The sequence below is a fragment of the Apis florea genome, unplaced genomic scaffold (assembly GCF_048593485.1).
Source record: "Apis florea isolate Af1SG1 unplaced genomic scaffold, ASM4859348v1 contig_3803_pilon, whole genome shotgun sequence".
NCBI classification, from domain to species: domain Eukaryota; kingdom Metazoa; phylum Arthropoda; class Insecta; order Hymenoptera; family Apidae; genus Apis; species Apis florea.
Window position 1 is genome coordinate 1,247,689 of NW_028256864.1, and position 11,288 is coordinate 1,258,976.

The following is an 11,288-nucleotide window of genomic DNA, read 5'->3' on the forward strand; positions in this document are numbered from 1 at the left end:
AAATTTCGATTCGTGAAAATTTTATAACAACATCGACATCTTTTCGATTTCCAAAGAATGAAATTTATCTATCGTTTTCGTATTTTTTTCGCTACTATTGTAACGTGAAATCTAAAAATCTATTCCCCAAATACAAGTTAAATCGGATTGTTATTAAGTTAAATAAAAATACATGCATATAAAACGTTCTCCAACTTACAAATTACAAGAACTTGTATAAATTATTATTTTTTCAAAATTTCGATTAATAGTAATAGCAAAAAGGTTCAGAAGAAACTTTCAGAATTTCGAGATTTCGAAATTTCGAGTATATAATTTTAATAAAAAAAAATCGAAGAAATCGCGTAATGTTTCGTAAGCAGACGATTTGGTTAGATGATTTTTAAATTGCTTGGAGAAATACAAAAGAAACGTTCTACCGAGTTTCATAAATAAAAGAGAATAATGTCCACTTTTACACCATCCTCTTGCCACGCACGTTACAATGGAAGGACGTTCTTCGGGGGGGTAATTGAAATGGATCGATTCGCCTGAACCGAGAAAGAGAGAGCCCCTTCCAGTATCGTACAATTCACGGCGTACACGTACACGCGTATACATATAAAGAAACAGACCGACGTGTTCCGCGAGATGTAACTACCGTGGCGGTAATAAAAATGGCGAGGAAGAACGAGGCGGTCTGATATGGAAAAAATGACTGACTACGAGTACGTTTTTAGGGTATTGTTAAGGAACGCACCGAAGCGTAGCTCCTTCGGTTCCTAGCTCACCATGTTCATTCTTGCCATCGTGATCGTCGTTATTTCGTAGCCAATAAGTTTGCCAGGGAATAAATAATTCTTACCCTGCCCAAAATTATGGGAATCCTTTTCGACCAAACGAGCACTATCCTTTCTATTTCGCTTTGAAAATGATGCATACAGATACGAAGCAGTGGTTCTCCATTTTGTGATCTCGTAATCCACGCAAGAACGTAGGTCGCAAAATATTTTCCAAGAACTTACTGATTTTTAACGCTTGTTTATTTTAATAAACATGATTTTTCAGTTAGTTGGCTCAAAAACAATTAGCTAATTTGTAACAAAAAGAAAAAAAAAACACAGTAGATTAAAACATTTTTTAGGGAGGATCGCTACTGTCATTTTTAGTGACTCTAATTTCTAAATTTTCTTTATTTTATTGTAATCATTAATCTGAAAAAATATATGCATTCATGGGATATTTAAATATACCAAGTTTTAAAATACACACAATGTACAAAAAGATGTTAAATATTTAATAAAAAATCAATGTAATAAAAAAATCAAACAATGAATTCAAACATCAAAAACGACCAGTAATATTGTTTATCATTTTGCTAATTTTCTTAATTTTCTTTACCTTGTATGGAAATCGAATAATAAGTTAATATTAGAAAGTAACAAGTATAACAAATTGATAATCTTTTGTGATTATCGAAAGCATTAATGAATCATTGTTTTAGGCCACACACGAGGGTTCGTTAGCAATTCGTTACTTTATGCAAAACGTTTAATTTGCAGCGCACGCGTGAAAAGTGTCTTCGTCGTATTATCTATCCCAGACATCGAGCCACGAGTTTGGTAACGAGGCTTACATCGCGAGATATGCAACGAGTTTAATTGGTCGCTGCAGGTTCGGTACTTTGAATTAATTTTGGAGCGTGGAACATTGATAAATTTTCATAGAGGTTGTAAAAATGAGGATAAACGAAAAGAATCGTTAAGGAAATGGAAATTTCACTTGCTTTTAATTAGGGATGATGAGTCGAAGTTTGATTTTTAGACTCGAACTCAAAATTTTGTGTTAAAACTCTAGAAATTCTCGAAAGAAAATAATTATTTCTTTTATTTATTTATTTTTTTTTTTTGATCTAGAAGAAATAGATGTCAAGAAATACAATTTTAAATTTTGAATTCTTCGATTTCAGATTCACAGTTAATCAATAATAACGATGATCATTTTTTTAACTCGTAATCTAATTTTTATATAATTATTCTTATGCATATTTAATTTTTATTTTTTGACTAACTTCTATGTCAATTTTTCATCAATTTAATAAAGATAAGTTTGTACCAATATTCTAATTTATTTATGCAAATTATTTTTTTACCTGGATTTCGAGAATTTCGAAACATAAAAAATAAGTTTCAAAATTCGAGATGAGATAGATATCGAACAAATGATATATTTAGTTAACATAGGTTTAAAATAGATTTCATTCAAATTAAAAAATTTTGCAATATTGATATGAATTTTGCATTCAGAAATACGAAATACAGATTCAAATAATAAATCGATTTATTTCGAGTCATGTGCATTCAAACCCGTCCCAGCGGTGGGATGGCGTTTCCTATGTGAGGTCCAATGGCATTGTCTCAGGGGAACATCCAACTCTTTGCGGTTACGCGTTTCTTTCCTTTTTCGATTATTTTTTTTTATCAGCTATAGATATATGATCAGCTGCGTCTGTCAGGTGTTTCGGTAAAGAAACGGATACCAAGAAACGGATTCTTCCTTTTCTCCAATAAATCGATACTATTATTTCCTCGAACTCTAACAAATTCTAACCACTTTTTTTTTAATTCCACTTTCTATTTTAGGTTTTTCCTTACGGATAATTAATGGAGGGTGATTCTAACACGTAAAATTTCATTTTACGGTTCAAATCTATCGCATCATCTCTTTTATAATGACTGCTCTTCCCAAGAACCCCATATTTCTTCCATCCTAGCTACCATTTTGAGTAAAAAGTATCTTTTTTCTTAATGGTGCTCAACAAATTTTAAACTCTCGAATCTCGAAACTTTTTCAAAAAATTGAAATAATTGGATAAATAATGATTGGTATAAGTAATTTGCTTGCATATTTATTCTAAATTTATTTTAATTATATTCAAACTTAATTTTATTTTTAAGTTATAAGGAATAGAATTTATCGAATCATTTTACTTTTTTTATACATTTTATTTTTTTAATAACGAAATCATTTATTTATCGCTCAATTTCTCTATAAATCTATAATACAACAATTTATATTGAGAAAAAATGAAATATAAACATTTGATTTTTTACATATTAAAAAAATTATCACTATTAGATAATATCATATAATAAAAATAGGAAGCTGTGTTCGAAGAATTTTAAAAATTGAGATTTATTAAAATTTCATTTCTTGAAATACTACTGTAATCTATAAATAACAGCAATTCTAGACCGACTTCTACTAATTATAGAAAAAGCATGATACAATTCGATAAAATAAAACCGATAATTTACAACTTCATTCGGCTTCAGTAATTCGTGCATTTGCTTTCAAAGTATCCTAGTGATAACAAGAAAATAAAATGTACGACTGAGAGTAAGGAAAATAAGAGCGATATATATATATAGATTCGTGCTATTATTACAAATTTAAAATCACTTCAATTATATCACATTTGGTCTCATTCTTATTAAAATTATACGAATATGACGTGTACATTTTCATAAAAAAAAAAAGCAAATATATAACGATTCAATTTACGTTCAAATATTAACGATCGAAAAATAAAATATCGAATTACGCGACTGATACTGAATTATCCGCTATTGTATTTTAATCTCTTTTCTTTAAAAAAAAAAAAAAAACAATATTGAATTTCGAGAGTTTCAAACCTGTACCCTAACGAGTTACAGATCTCTCGGATTTGAATTTTGGAAATTTAAAAAACAAATCCATACCAGATTCTTTGAATGATTTCCTTCATCCAAACATTTAATCCAATTGTTCAATCAAACATTTGGCGTTAACCTTTCCACGGATAGTTGCGGTTCGGGTTGACGAAATGTATCGTTGGAAACATGTTCGCCGGTTATCGAACGACCGCTCATTTGCAATTGCTTAGCGCTTGTCCGCGGCAGTTGTATGGTTTCGCGAAACTGCGCGCAACGCACGCTGGCAATATCATTCTTCACTTAGGCGTACGTGAATGGCACATTACCGGGCGGCGTGCAAACGGTAGTGACACCTGAGCAGTAATAATCGTATACAAACGGCAGTTCACTTTATAGTTTGTTGAGTCGTCCCCGTCGTGTATAGGGGGGCCGGTACGTATGAACCGGCGTTCGTTCTTTTTCTCGTTCATCCATATGCGCATGTTTATTGTGCGGTGAAAAGATTAATGCGTCGCATCTCCTATGTTCCATCGTTGCGTTCCATCATCGATGAAAGAAATTTTTCTGTTCCGACGTAGCAAGAGATGTAGGTCGAAAAATAACAGTTTGGATTTAAAGTAGGATCGAGCAAATTTATTACGTTTGAGATAAAAAATTATTTGATACTATTGAATCGTGGTTTGACTAAATAATATATATATATGTATATTTTTATTAATAAAAACGAAGATTGGAGTATGGGAGGGCATTGTAGCAAGGCACGGTATCGATAATAACACGATTTTTCTTCTAAAGAATTAAAATATTTCTTTGAGATAAATGAAGAGAGGTAAGATAATTGTGTTCGTATTTCATGATTATGATAAACAAGCACAATAATATTGTTTATTACGTATCATATTTAAAATGTAATGTTTATATTAAAGATTAAAAAAAAGATAAAGCATTTATTTTTTCACAGTATATTATATCATATATTTCGAAGAATTAAAAGTTACTAAGAATATCAAAAATTTATTTTATTCATTATTCAGTATTTAGCATTTAATTGTAATTTTGTATTCAAAATAATAGATTTTATTATAATAGATTTTGGAGGATAATTCTAAATATACTATTATTCATGGTAAATTTATTTTTATTTCATAAGAATATTTACAAAATTGAAACTCTTGATACTTTGAAAATTTAAAAATGTCGATTTTGTTTCATCACAAAAAGTTATATTTTTATAAAATAAAAACATTGCAAACATTCATTCATTTACGAAGCATATTTACATATAGATTTTTTATTATTCGTCGACTTTATGAATATTTCTTCTTATTTACCTCTCGAATGGATTACATTTTTTTCGCTTTTAACGTATTCATAGTATTCTATGCCCGCAGAATATTCCAAGCTCTTGTCTGAGCTTAGAAATCAATGTAAACAGATTAAGTAAGTAGTAATAACATTTTGACGTAAGATAAGACGATTTACGTTTTTACTTAAAAAAAGATAAAGAACTATTTCTTTAAAAAAAAGACACTTGCTGTATCGTAGTAATAAATATATCGAGTCAATAAAACATACGTGTCAATAAATGAGATTTGCCAAATTTAATCGTTTTGAACTAAAGGAAAAATAATATTATAAATATTAAACACGAATAATAAAACTTGCATGCGCATAAATTGTATTCAAACTGTATGCATCTTTCACGCATATAAATTCTCGACAAACGCCTCGACTATATTTGCGTTTACAAAATCGATATTATTATTTCGCGGATATTTATAAACTTGATTAATTTTTTCAAATCCCTATGAGATTGACTATTGATCGAATCATTACTTTTACATATAACGAAATTATAACCTAAATATATAACACAAATTTATAAATGCATATAAGTGCGTATATACATTCGTCTTCTTGTCTTTACGTCTTGCACGACGTAAAAACTTTGCTTATCTATATTTTCGTATTTACACATCGTGGCCTGCTCGAGGAAAATATAACATGGAAGTTTTAGCTTCGTCGATAATAATAGAAATGGCGGTAATAAAAGAATTACGCATCCCGTAAAAAAAAAAAAAAAATAAAATCCTCGATGATAGCAATATGGAATGGAAATCATCAGAGTTTGAAAGAAAAGTCTTGGAATTGGCGAGCGACGGTCTTTCTTTCGAGGGAACGAATTGATTGTATCGTCAAGGCAAAGACGTAAACGAAGGGTTTTAAACACATTGTTAAAACTCTACTTAGTATAACTTTTATGCATTCAAAAAGGGGCACGCCCCCGCTTCCTGATCCAGGTCTCGAACCTAGCTATACCTCTCCCGCGCTGGAGCGGAATCGAATTTTATATGGAGATTGCCGTTGTTCCCGAGAACACTAAAGAGTTAAAGGGCTCTTGAAATGGCTGTCGTTTGTTCGTAAGAGAGGCAGCCACCTTCCACTCGCCCTTTTCCGTGGCGCTGGTATTATTATTATTACAAAGACGAGTTCGTGGCATAAATAAATCGTAAATCAACCGGCGTCATAAACGTCGAAAAGCTTCGAGACAGTTCGGACCGTGCGATCACCGCACAATGGCGCCGCAATTTTGCAATTTGAACGCTTATAACCGCCCCCAACCTCCTCCCATTTTGCGTACACCCGCCAACGTCCCTTGGACATCCACGAATCATCTGCAAATTATCTTTTTTTCCCTCCCCCCCCCTCCCCTTATCCCCTCCTCGTTTCTTTATTTCGATGCAAACGAAGGAGCAAGGAGATCCCGGTGTGGATAATCGATTTCGAGGATTTGGCTCGCGCCGTTTCGAAATCACGAACACTGGTGACACTGGTTCGAACTCATTTTCGCTCCTTTAGAATCTACCCGCCACCGATGATTTACTCCAACGATTTATTTATTACGTTAGGGAAGATACACGAAGAGTGTAGGTCGAGGTTAGGTTAGAGTTGTGGGATCGTGGAACCGGTGTATCATTATTTATTAGACACAGCGTCGCGTAGGTAGCAGTCCACCGATCATTTCCAACGTTTCAGATGCCTGTCTTTCTCTGCCTTTGTGCGCCTCTCCCTCGTTCTTCTCGAGAAACAAAAGAAAAAAAAAAAAAAAACATTTAACGAAGTCGTCCCGCGTTAATCGATCCCCGTTTTTTCCACGCGTCGCATTCGAGTTACTTAAAACACATTTGCTCGAAGTAACTTGAATAACCAGAAATTAATTAAATTCTCGAATAATGGCGCGCGCGCCATTTATTTTCTTTGCATTTCGTTTCATTCAATATCATGTTTTTAAATTGAAATGAAACAGGAATTATTTAAGATATTTCAGGTTTCTTTATTTAAATAATTCTATTTTATGGTATTCGTTACAATATCATGATGATCAAATGATATTCTTGTTCCTTTCTTTTTTTTTTTTTTTTCGATTTGTTTAAATTTTGTAATATTTTCATATAATGGTGGTTTTTATTAAAAAGCCCTGTTCTTTTTAATGATTTTCTTCCAGTTTATCAATCGTTCTTAGATTATATTTAGACGTAAATTTGCAAGTCAGTGTTATATGTTACGAATCAAAATAAACAATCGCATTAATGGAAGGAAGAATTCAACGGAGACGGAGAAATTTTACGGAGGAGCAGATATTAATTGATCGTCAAGATTGTAAAGTAAAATTTACTCCAATAATCTAAGAATAATTGAGCTAAAAAAATTAATCGTTAACAAAGCTACTATTATGACGAAAATAGAATAATTAGGTAATAAAATGAGTCATTAAAAAAAAAAAAAATCGAAGAAGTCATTTAAATGATGTATTCTGTAATAAATGTCATAAAGTGAAGTTTATACTAAAATAAAAAAAATATTTCAAATAGCTTGTCTTTTATCTCAATTTAAAAGATATGGCGGTTTAATTTGGATAACTCTATAATTAAGGCTAAATCCTTAGAAGAGAAATGGATTCTATGAGTGAGATGGATTACGTAAATAACTTTTGAAATACTTCTTTGATATTACAATTATTATAAACTATAATAAATTTATTTATTTACAACTACACGTTTTAATTATAATTTCACTTAATTAAGTCACACTTAAATAATATATAATTTTACCTTTGTGATATATAAAATTAATTTTTATGTGTGTAGATATCAATTTATAGCATTTCTAATAACTTACTTTATTATACGTGAGTATTTTTTTTTATAAAAAAACAACATATAAATTACAATTGTTACAATTGTTTAGATGCCTATTATATTTTTAACATTACAATCTTTTTTTTATATTGAGCTTTGTTAACTTGTGAGCTCAACGTACCTGCCTACTTCTACATTATAAACAAAAATCTTCATTACATTAAAATCTTCAATTTAAAAATTATTTAATCAAAATAATACAATTTAAAAAAAAAAGTAATCCATTGCTCTCTAGAAAAATTAAAATAAAAGTTACGAAATATTTTGAATTATTATTATACGAAACGAATATAAATGCTTACACGATTCTGTAATGTATATCAAAATCAAAGTGTCCACGACGTTCGATATCATTTTTTTAAGAATTTCTCCGGGCGGTGTTATTAAACGATAAACGACTTTCTTTCTTTTTTTTTTTTTTTTTTTTTTTGCCAGAAATATTTTCCCCGGCAGTGGGCAAATGACGCAACGCGATAAAGAGGGACTAATTGCGAACTGTAGCCAGGGATAGGATAGGTGGGTCGGTTGTCCAACTTTCAAAATAAGAGCAGATTCGCTCGAGGGTGCAATTAATCACGGCGAAAAGAGAATTGCCTTCCGGGGTTTTATTAACCAATTACCTGGGACGCGGTATATTTGATGCTCCGAATAAATAGCCGGCAAACAGCGCCGGCGAATTCATTAGGGGATCATTGGGTCAACTTTATCATTCCCTTTTGCTCTTAGTTTGATCGTGATACCGAAAAGTTGAAACGTCCATAAATTTTCAAAGTATACTTGTTTAATATCTAAGCAGCCACTCGAGAAGGTAGGAATTATAAGATAGGATAGAAGTAGATTTTTATTTTATTATACAACGAGATTATCTTTAACAGCGGATATTGTTATTTATTAGTATTTCATTTTATCTAATGAACAAGTTTTCTGCGATATACGCAGAGATTTTTTCAGTGGGATTTTTATTCGTGATTTTTAAAAAAAATCGGAGAATATATTTATAATAATCATAGTTTTAGTTTTAAACTTTATATCGTAAATTTTACTATATGTTTATTGCAATTGTTAAAATTTGTTATCTATTAAAAATGGAAAGTATATATTTCGAACGTCACGAGTTTCGAAAATCTTAGTAAGATTGTTTTCTAAGTTGTTTTAAATATCTTTTAATTATAATGAAGTAAAACGACGAGTTGTTAATTAATATGAGATGCTGACAATTATTAATAAATAATAAAATGATTTTTATTGATAACATTCGTTCATATGTAAATAAATAAACTTGAAGGAAAGAGAAGAAGCTTTAAAAATTTGGATTTTATTAATTGAAAATATTAATGAACATTTTAATTAAAATTAAGATTTATTTATTTTTAAGCAGAAATAAGAAAGCACTATCTCTCGTGCAAAACTGACGGTAAATTGATTAGTCGACTGGTCACGCGTTGTCGCATGTTATTTTCTCTAAATCAGCTGATCGCGATTTTTATTATCTTATTAAGACAGTTAAATGAATTATTATATATCCTTATAGTTATAGTTATGTTATAGTGGACTTTACTAATATAATTGTTCGAAAATTGCTCAATTGTCCAAAATAATAAGAATAACTTATTCTCGAGTATAATCTAGATTTAAGATTTTATATTTTAAAATTTCATAAATATATTTTTTTAATACTTTCATTTTCACATCTATTTTAAGACACAGAAGATCAAAGAATAGAAAAAAAGGTATCGCATATTTCGAATCTTTCGTTCACGTTTTTTTCAACAATATTTATTTCAACAATTCAAGAAAACGCTCCATTTTAACGATAGAAAAATAGAACCCGTATCCTGTGTGTTTAACCAGACAGAAAAATTACTTCATATTCGACAATAAGTCACAATGCACAAACGGAATGATAAAATGGCGCTTCGTGAAAGTGAGAAAATGGGATCTGTTTTTATTTTGAAACGAAAATGAACCAGTCTCACGTAAACACTCTCACGAAAAGAAACGAAAAGAAACAAGGATAAAAGAAAGGAAGAATCCAAGGAAGGAAGAATCGCTGATTCTATGCAAACCACGCCATGCCATTTTCGAAAGCGTGGATTTCGTGCGCTATATTGTTCGAGATGAACCGTGAGGGATGAAGAAGAAGAAGAAGAAGAAGGTCGAAAAAGAAAGAAGACGTCAAAGAGGATGCGGCGACGATATAGAGAATAGCGTATTGCAGTTTAGAGGAGCGCAGTGTGCGGTTTAGTAACGCGTAGCGGCGGGCGTAGCGTGTGGCGTGCATACCACCGTGGTTGTATGTCTCGTCCGATCTCGCCTCTCTCCCCCGCAGCCTCGCCTCTCTCGCTCTTACCTTCGCGGAGGTATCAGCGGCGGCACCCTTTGATCTCCCTGGCCACGCCCCCTTTTTTCATTTTTTCACTCCTTAAAAGGCAGATGGACAAAGTGTATTGTAAAGTGGGCAGCAAGCCCGAGAAGACAGTCAGCGAGGAAGGGGGGTAGGGGAGTAGGGCGCGAGTGAAACTCACGGGAGGATAGATCACGAGGGATGGAGAGAGAGTTAGAGAGAGATGGGTGGAGGTGATAGAGGAGACCGGAAAGAGCGAGGAGGAGGAGGAGGCATCGCGGTGAGGCTGTTGGCTCCGTGTCCAGTTACAATTATTAAGGACTCTCCGCTGGGCTGGCAACTCAACGGGCAGATTGAGAAAGAGGGGAAGGGGGAGAAGGAGGCAAGAATAGGGCGAATGCTTCGCTAATTATCCGATCCCCGCGTCTTGAGGCTAATGGGCCGGGGAAAAGGGGGACAGAGAAGTCTCGGGCGAGACCGGCAATATCCAATTGATCATCCGACAAACCTTGCTGATGAACGAGGAACTTCCTCCATCCCTGTCCTCTGTAAAACCTGCCATTCCGATAGGGCCGCCGATGTATACCAAACAACCGATTACGTCCATCTCTTCGCATTCGTGTTTTGTTAACACGTTATTGCGCTGTTGTATCATTTCACGAGCTTTATCATCAGTGAAATTCTGATGATTATGCCATTCGATTTTTTTTTCTCACAACTCTTCATTCCGTATTTTTCCTGAATTGTTAGAAATTAAAAAATTCTGGAGATCGTCAAATTCTCCATTGTACGTTTGAACAAACGGTCCTTTCCAATCGTTAATCGGTGAGAAACTCACCGATGAAAGGAGAATCGAGACACGCGTAACAGGGAATCTTTCTTCAGTCTGACACGGCTAATCCATTTCACGGTTCGATCGCATAGCGAGCCGCTCTGCTATTGCATCGAGCTATTCAAATTTTTGCGAATCACGGTGGTCTCTCCCAAGGCGGCTCTCCCCAACAGTATGTATCAACCTGATTTCCGGATGCACTAACATACCTACTCGTGCCCCCGAATGATGTTCTGCAA